This window comes from Pistacia vera, unplaced genomic scaffold (assembly GCF_008641045.1).
Source record: "Pistacia vera cultivar Batoury unplaced genomic scaffold, PisVer_v2 Contig298, whole genome shotgun sequence".
NCBI classification, from domain to species: Eukaryota; Viridiplantae; Streptophyta; class Magnoliopsida; order Sapindales; family Anacardiaceae; genus Pistacia; species Pistacia vera.
The window spans coordinates 831,752-840,488 of NW_022196110.1; positions in this window are offsets into that span (position 1 = coordinate 831,752).

Consider the following 8,737-nt stretch of genomic DNA (forward strand, 5'->3'; position numbering starts at 1 on the left):
GTTAAAGTCGATCTTCCCATCATATTGGGCGATCTCGACTCAATTAGTACTTATGGTGATTTAAAGTGTTTGAGTTCTGTAACACCTACTGAAAACTGTACAATGCATGCATAATAACAATAGAAAAGTTGGGCCCAAAGTTTTCTTTTCATTGCAACTCATGTGTCTTTTATACATAAAGAGTACTGTTTACAAAAATGTATTTTAAAAGACAAAACAGGGGAAACAGTGTAGCTATTCCTCATTGCTTGCCGACGCCCCTCCGACCGCAACATCATCTAGAACCTGCATCCACAAAGGAAAATAACGGGGTGAGCACAAAATAATGCTCAGTAAGTAAAACTCTCTATCTGTCTGTCCCCGTATGAATAACTCTTAATTCTTTCCTTATGCTATCTCTGATTCTATTTCTGTTTCTAATAACATCATGGCCTCATCTTACCGGAGGTACGGCCGGATGGCGTTCACACAGCACCATCTCACTCTCCATGGCTATCGGGTGGAATTCACACAGTACCAACCCGTTCTTAGTGACTACCGAGTGAGGATCACAAAGCACCAACTCGGTTCTTTCTAACTATCGGGTGGAGATCACCTAGCGCCTACCCGTTCCTCATGAATTTTGGGTAACGATCACCAAGCATTTACCCGTCTCTAGTCACTATCGGGTGATGGTCACAAAGCATCAACCCGTTTCTACTAAATGTCGGATGATGATCACAAAGCATCAACCTACTTATCTATCACTAACCGGGTAGCGGTCACAAAGCATCTACCCATTTCTACTACTCATCGGGTGACGATCACAAAGCATCGACCCATCACTCTAAGGGCTATTCGGATGATGATCACCAAGCATCAATCCGATTCCCATAACGGTCGGGTGATGATCACAAAGCATCATCCCAACTATACTACTCTTCTAATTCATTCTATTGTAGCATTTTTCAATGCTCTCTACCCTTAGAGTAATTTTACCCACTAAGCTCTCTACTCATAGGGTAATTGCATAAACCATTTCCTTACACTTTCTTAGATCACTTTTCCATGTACAACTAGTGCCTATGGATGGTTCATCTTCACCAATGCACTTATGAGATGCCAACATGCAATGTTGCAAGAATTAAGGTTCATTTCTCACACTCAAACCTCTATTAGGCATTTCATCAAACAACTCATGTGCACTACAAAACTCTATCATAGCCATGATTCTAAAACTTTTCTTAACCATCCAAAATGGGGAAAAACCCCTTCACAAAGCCACAAAACCTGCCATAGAAAACACTTCCAAAAAGGGAATACATAATACCCCTTAAATTCCATCTCAACTACCTTGCCAAACCAACAACCCATTTCTCAAATTTGCAAGGTATAAACAATCACAAAGCATAGAAATCTCTATTTAATCCTTCATACATGCTATATTACATGCACATCACATACATACATCATTTCTATCAAAACCCTAATCAAGAAAATTCATAAATCTCAACTTGGGTTGGGTTTTACTTACTTGTTAAGGAGAGACTTCACAAATTCTTCCTTTCACTTGTTTAGCTTGATTTCTCCTCTAATCTTAACCAAAAGAATGAAAACCCTCAAACTTCAATATGGGTTAAAACTCCCAAATCACACAACTTAAGAAGAAATCCTTACCTTAGGAAGCCTTAGGTTGCTTTTCTACCCCAAAATCCTTCAAAAATCCCTTGGAAATCTTTGATCAAAAGAAAAGAGAAGTTGAGAGGAGAAGAATGGAGAGTCACGTTGAGAAGAAGAAAATGAGGGGTTTCTTTGATTCTAATTCCTTTTAATGAAATATTAACACACTCATTCCCATTTTGCCCTTGTTCTACTTTGGGAATTCCATCCATATCCTTTGATTCATTACAAACTCACCCCCATCTCAACCTATTCTCCATGAAAAATCCTTACAATTAACTCCCCACTTTTCCTGCTAATTAGGGGTAGAAAGGTCAAATTGTCCCTAAGGAAGAAAATATCTAAAACTCAATCAACCTTTTATTCGGCCCGTCGCCGCGGCGAAGAAACCTCTGTCGCCGCGGCGAAACTTTCCAGGGAGTTCCCCTTGGTTTCAACACATCTTCGCCGCGGCGAAGCTTCTTCTTCGCCCCGGCGAAGAACGGCAGACTGAACTTCTTCTGTTTTCATCCAAATTTTCAGGGTAAACATTCAACACAACACTCAAACAAATAATAATAACAAAAACCAACTCGATTAAGGGCAAAAGAGGAAACAATAACAACGTACCTCAAGCGGGGCGTTACAAGTTCTTGATTAACCAAAGAAACCAAGAAGACTCACAAGAAATCAAGATTGATTTCTATATCTAAGAAATTGATAATACTAATTTGAGGATTTACTGTCCCTAAACTACCTAGAGGCTAATTAACAAGAAACCCCCAAAAATTGGCAACCCTAGATTTGAAGAACAGAAACCCTAAGATTGACAAACCCCCAAACATGGGCTCTGATACCACTATTATATAGAACCTGATATTATCAACTTCCTAAACCAAAAAAATAAACCACACAATCACAGATCAAGAATCAAGAATTAAAAAGAGGCACAAACAACACACACCAAATTTTACCGTGGTTTACCTATCCAATGTTGGATAGACTACATCCACGTTGAGCTCCAGTAAACTTGGGGCTTGCTGCACTAAAGATCAAGAGATTCAAGATGTACAACTTCTCCAAATTACACAAAAATCACACACTCTGCTAACTCTCTCAAATCCTAATTTTAACCTCTTTCCTATGAGAAATCTAACCATGTTTCTCAGCCATTGAAGGACAACAAAACCCCCAATACACGATTACACAGATCACAAAAGATTATAAGAATTTTTAACTGATTTGAATAACCCTAACAGAAGCTCTATTGTGAAGAATCGAAGAAGAAGTAAATTTGCCCAATTTTGTTGCTTAAATAGGTTGACCTGTTTGGTTGATAAAGACCATCAGATCAAGTTGAAAGCAATTGTCAGGATTGACTTTTGAAATGGCAATGTTTGGATTAGTATCCAACGACACCGTTTTAGCTTCACTTCAACATGCACTTTCTTTGTGGCTTAAATAGTGGGCTTTTATGTTTTATATCTTCTTCTTTTGAAGGGCAAGGTTCTTATATCTTTTTCTTTTGAGGGGTAAGATTCTTATGTTACTTATTGTTAGGATTAGTGGAATGCACTGAGCTGTGGAAGCCCAATTTACAGGACGATCTTAGGATTAGTTGAATGCACCTCCGTGAGTTGACCTCTGTTGACTGTTATTAACTACTATTTGCTATTAAAGAGCTGTTAACTTTGTTGAGTCACCTCTGTATATAAGCTCTCCAGCTTCAACTGATTCTTTTTAATGAAAAAGTAACTCATTCTTACTTCACCAAATTTTCTCTGGATTTTTCTGCTCTTCTTTACTGTTTTCTTTCATTTTCTTTCTTCACTTGGTATCAGAGCCTTTGACCAACATCAAAATGGCCGATTCTTCTTCAATTTCATATCCATTAAACAAGTCTAACAAAAACCCAAGCTCCAAACCTACCTTTGAGTCAATCAATTTTGTTAGCTCATCTTCAATGTCGTCGTCAACGCTACTAGTAATTTTACCCAAATTAACACGAGACAATCACAGATTCTAGAAGTCTCAGGTTCTATTCGCTGTTGGAGCACACGATCTTGAAGAACACCTAACTGGATTGAATCCATGCCCCGCTCCATTCGTAAGAGTACAAGCTGATAATTCAAGCTTAGAGGTAACCAAAAAACCTTATCCTGAATATGTAATGTGGAAGAAAATTGATAAGCTTTTAGTTAGCTGGCTGTTATCCTCAATCTTAGAAAGTATGTTTGCTGTCATATCTAAATGCCAATTTGCCATGGAGATTTAGCTTGCTTTAGAGAAAGAATTTCTCACGGAGTCTAAAACTAAGACTCTGCATGTTAAGAGTTTATTACAAAATACAAAGAAGGAGAATATGAGTGTGCATGACTACTTTCGTAAGATGAAGGGTTTTTCCGAAAGTCTGTCTGCAAGTGGAATTATTATAACTGATGAGGAATTGCCTAATTACATCCTAGATGGATTGGACTCTGAATACGATGCTGCGGTTGTTAACATAACTACCAGATTGGAGTCAAAACTTGACCCCATGTCTGCGCAAGAAGCACAAATTGTTCTGCAGAAATTGGAGCTTAGGTTGGAAAAAACTAATGCCGTTATGAATTCAGTAGTGCACAATGAGTTTCATGGTGGTTTTGCTAATATTGCTGCTCTGTCAATTGATGCTGATATCAAGAAATCACAAGCTAATTTGAACCTTTCATTTCCCACTGACAACTCTCAATTTCGAGCTCCTTCGCTACAACAAGCCTCTACTTACAATCCCTCCCAATTTAGGCCTCCTTACTTTAATCAGAATCAAGCTCCAATCCATATATCCTATGCCTCAGAATAAGTCTTCTAATCAATACTTTTTCTGGAAATTATTCCTGTGGAAATTATGGAAGAAGAGGTAGAGGCAGAAGGGGTGGCAGAGGCAAGCTTATTTGTCAAGTGTGCGGGAAGTCAGGCCACCTAGCACTAAACTGCTATCCCATATTTGATTTGTGTTACACAGGAAATAATCAACAAGTTCAACACAACTTCAATCCTACAGAATTCATTAGACCACCAACATTTAATCCCGGTAGTCAATATTCTTCAGCACCAACTCATCACTACACACAAAGGTCTCATCCAGGACCATTAATACAATCTCAAAATGCATTTGCCTCTCAGTTTACTTTAGCTCCTGGATCTGCCAACGTTAACTCTGCAAGTGTTAATGCTGAAAATCTGTCCAACTCAGCTACTGCTAATTTGCACAATCAAGCTCTTCTGGCTCAATCTCAATTTCACAATCAAATCCCTATTGCTATCAATTATATTGCTATTCCATCAACTGTCCAAGATGCGGCTTGGTACATAGATTATAGAGCAATAGACCATGTTACCTTAGACTTCTCCCAACTGACAGACAATACCAACTATGCAGGCAGTGAACAACTTCAGGTTGGAAATGGTGAACTTCTTTCTGTTACACACACTGGTTCTGTCAACTTATTTTGCCCTGCTAGAGTCTTGCATCTTAGGAATGCTTTGTGTGTTCCCAACATTACAAAAAACCTATTAAGTATATCCAAACTTACTAGAGATAACAATGTCACTGTTGAGTTTTTTACTAATTCTTATGTGATCAAGGACAAGTCCTCCAAAGCAATTCTTCTTCAAGGAATGCTTAAAGAAGGGTTGTATCAACTCCAAGCTCTTGCCAGTTTATTTCTCAACTTTACTGAAGTTGTGGCTCCTTCTTGCAACTTCAAATCTAACAACAGCTATGTCCCTTCTTTTATCAATTCTCTTAATAAATCTGTCAATACACATTGTTCTAAACATTTGTTATTACCTTCTGTTTACAATAATTGCACGTCAACATGTAATATATCAGTTGATCAAACTTGTATGCAAAATAATAGATTTCCTGTATCAGGTTTTGTATCCTCTATTGATGATGTTTCTGTTGTCAATAAACAAACCTTTTTTCAAACTTTTCCTGCAAAAAAGACCAACATAATATTATGGCACAAAAGACTAGGCCATCCAAATATGACAATACTCAAAAAGGTTATCACTGACCTTGACATTTCCCATAATGTGAAAAATGATATCACCTTTTGTTCAGCTTGCCAATTCGGCAAACTGCATCAGTCTACTTATCCTAGATCTGTCTTTCATGCTTCTGCCCCTCTTGAATTAGTGTACTTTGACCTTTGGGGACCTTCTCCTGTCCCTTCCTCTAAAGGTTTTCGATATTACATCCAATTTTTAAATGATCACAACAGATTCACTTGGTTTTTTCTTTTAAAAGCCAAATCTGAAACCTCTAATGTTTTCAAACAATTTCACGTTCTTGTTGAAAAATAGTTCAACACCTCTTTAAAATGTGTCCAAACTGATTGGGGAGTGAATATAGGAGTTTTATGCCTTACTTTCAAGAACATGGCATTCTTTTTAGAAATCCTTGTCCCCATAGACACCAACAAAATGGTAGGGTTGAGAGAAAGCATAGACAAATTGTAGAACAAGGTCTCACTTTACTTGCTCAAGCCTGCATGCCATTTAAATTTTGGTGGTTTGCTTTCCAAACAATTGCATACCTAACTAATAGACTCCCTACACCAGTTTTATCCAATACATCACCTTTTCAAGTCCTATTTCACATCTCCCTTAACTACTCAGCTATCAAAGTATTCGGCTGTGCAATTTATCCCTTTCTCAGACCCTACAGCTCTCATAAGTTTAATTTTCACACTAGAAAATGCACTTTTGTTGGCTATAGTCTTCATCACAAAGGATACAAGTGTCTTGATAATTCTGATCAATTGTACATCGTCAAAGTGTCACCTTTGATAAAATTGATTTTCCTTTCTAAACACATGCTGCTCTTGTGTCAATCCCTTCCTCTGCTTTAGCTGATTCTAAGTCTGGTTCACATACTCATATTTCTTCCCTATGGCATATTCTGCATAAAAGATTCAGTTCATCATTTACCCCTAATTCTGAATTTGTAACTCCATCTTGTCCTAACACACTTAATCAGTTTAGTTCTCAAGACACTGTACTCTCTAATTCAGTTCCATTACCATTTATCACTTCCACTGCTTCAGATCAGTCCACACCTTTTAGTCATGCTATCCTACCCTCTTCTAAACTTAATACATTAGATCAGTCTATTCCCTTCAACAATTCAACCTTGAGCCCAACTTCAAACACATCTCTCTCACCATCATCACCTAGAACCATAGCTTCGGATGAATCTTATAGCACTATTCCTCTCCTTCTATCCTTACCATTAGCAACATCTACAACACTAAACACTCATCCCATGCTAACACGATCCAAAACCAAAGCACCAAACACCATTCTAATGGCTTCTCTAGACTCTAAGGAATTTGCTACTACTTCAGAAGCTCTCTCTCATCCTTCCTAGAAGGCTGTAATGCAGGCTGAATATGATGCCTTGATGGCAATCAGACTTGGGATTTAGTTCCTGCCACATCGGGCATGCATATAATAGGATGCAAATGGGTTTTTAGAATAAAATATAATGTTGATGGGTCTGTTTATGTGAAAAAAAACTTTACACAGTAGAGAAAGAAAGAAAAAGACGTCTGAGAAAAATAAACTTGTGAGAAGAAAACCCGTGAACTAGATTTTTTTCATATTTCTTAATACATCTCTTTCTTTTCTTATGTGAACAGTAGCTACTACAATATTTATACATGCAAACTTTCTTCTCCACCGTTTGATCATTAACAACAAACTAAATGCCATGCATTTGATCTGCAACTTGCATCTCCACTTGCAGGCCAACTTGTACTCTGTTTTGCTACTTGCATTCTCACTTGCATGCTGTTAGTTAGTGATAGGTCGGCTTATATTCTGTTGTTGCAACTTGTATTCCCACTTGCATGCTGTTAGTTAAGGATAAGGCCAGCTTGTACTCTGTTTTGCAACTTGTAGTGCAACTTGTATTTCCCACTTGCATGCCATTGGTAGATGATAAGAAGTGTGAACTGCGTTTTCTACAGTTTGAAACTTTTGCTTAAGTGAAGATCGATATTTTGGTTAACATCGTCCCTCAAGCTGAACTTAAGAGCAAAAAAAAATTGAGGGAGAAACCAATCTGAGGAGAGAAACCAATCTGGAAAACTGAACTGGGCTGATTTTTCTTTCTCAGGATTTGTTTATTTCTACTGCTGAATCTTCAGAATTTGAGGCTTGACAAGTGAAGGATCGTCCCTCAAGCTCAAATGGGAAGAAGGCAGCACCAAGGCGCAAACCATCACGAAGAGTTTTAAACCGAGAACCTGACAATGGCTTGGTCAAGATGTCAGCAACCTAAAACTGAGAAGCAACATATTGAACCATCAAACGTTTAGACTGAACCATTTCACGAACAAAGTGAACGTCGATTTCAATGTGTTTGGTGCGCGCGTGGAACACGGGATTTGCGGCAAAAGCACCTGCATTGGTGTTATCACACCAGAGAACAGGAACACCGGGAATGGTAATATAAAGCTCACGAAAAAGGTTTTGAAGCCAGGCTACTTCAGTTGAGGCTTGAGCCAAAGCACGGTACTCAGTTTCAGTGGAAGAAAGAGCTACTACCTGTTGTTTTTTGAAACTCCATTGGATTAAATCGGACCCAAGAAAGAGACAATAGCCACTGGTAGATTTTCGATCAGACAAATTACTTGTCCAGTCAGCATCCGTATAGCCCTCAAGATGCAAGGTAGAACTTTTTTGAAATGTCAGACCATGACTCAGAATGCCCTGAATATAGCGAAGAACATGCTTACAGGCTTGCCAATGAGTAGTTGTTGGAGCTTTGAGGAATTGGCTCAGCTTATTAACAACGAATGATATGTCTGGTCTAGTCATTGTAAGATATTGGAGAGCACCAATAAGGCTGCGATACAAGGAGGGTTGATCGAAAAGAGGTCTATCATCAAACTGCAATTTGGAACCAAGCACCATGGGAGTAGAACACGGGTTGCAATGCTGCATACCAAAACGTTGGAGAATTTTTTCAGCATACTTTTGCTGATTTAGTTGAAGACCACAAGGGGAGTGAACTACAGAAATGCCAAGAAAGTAGTGAACATGGCCA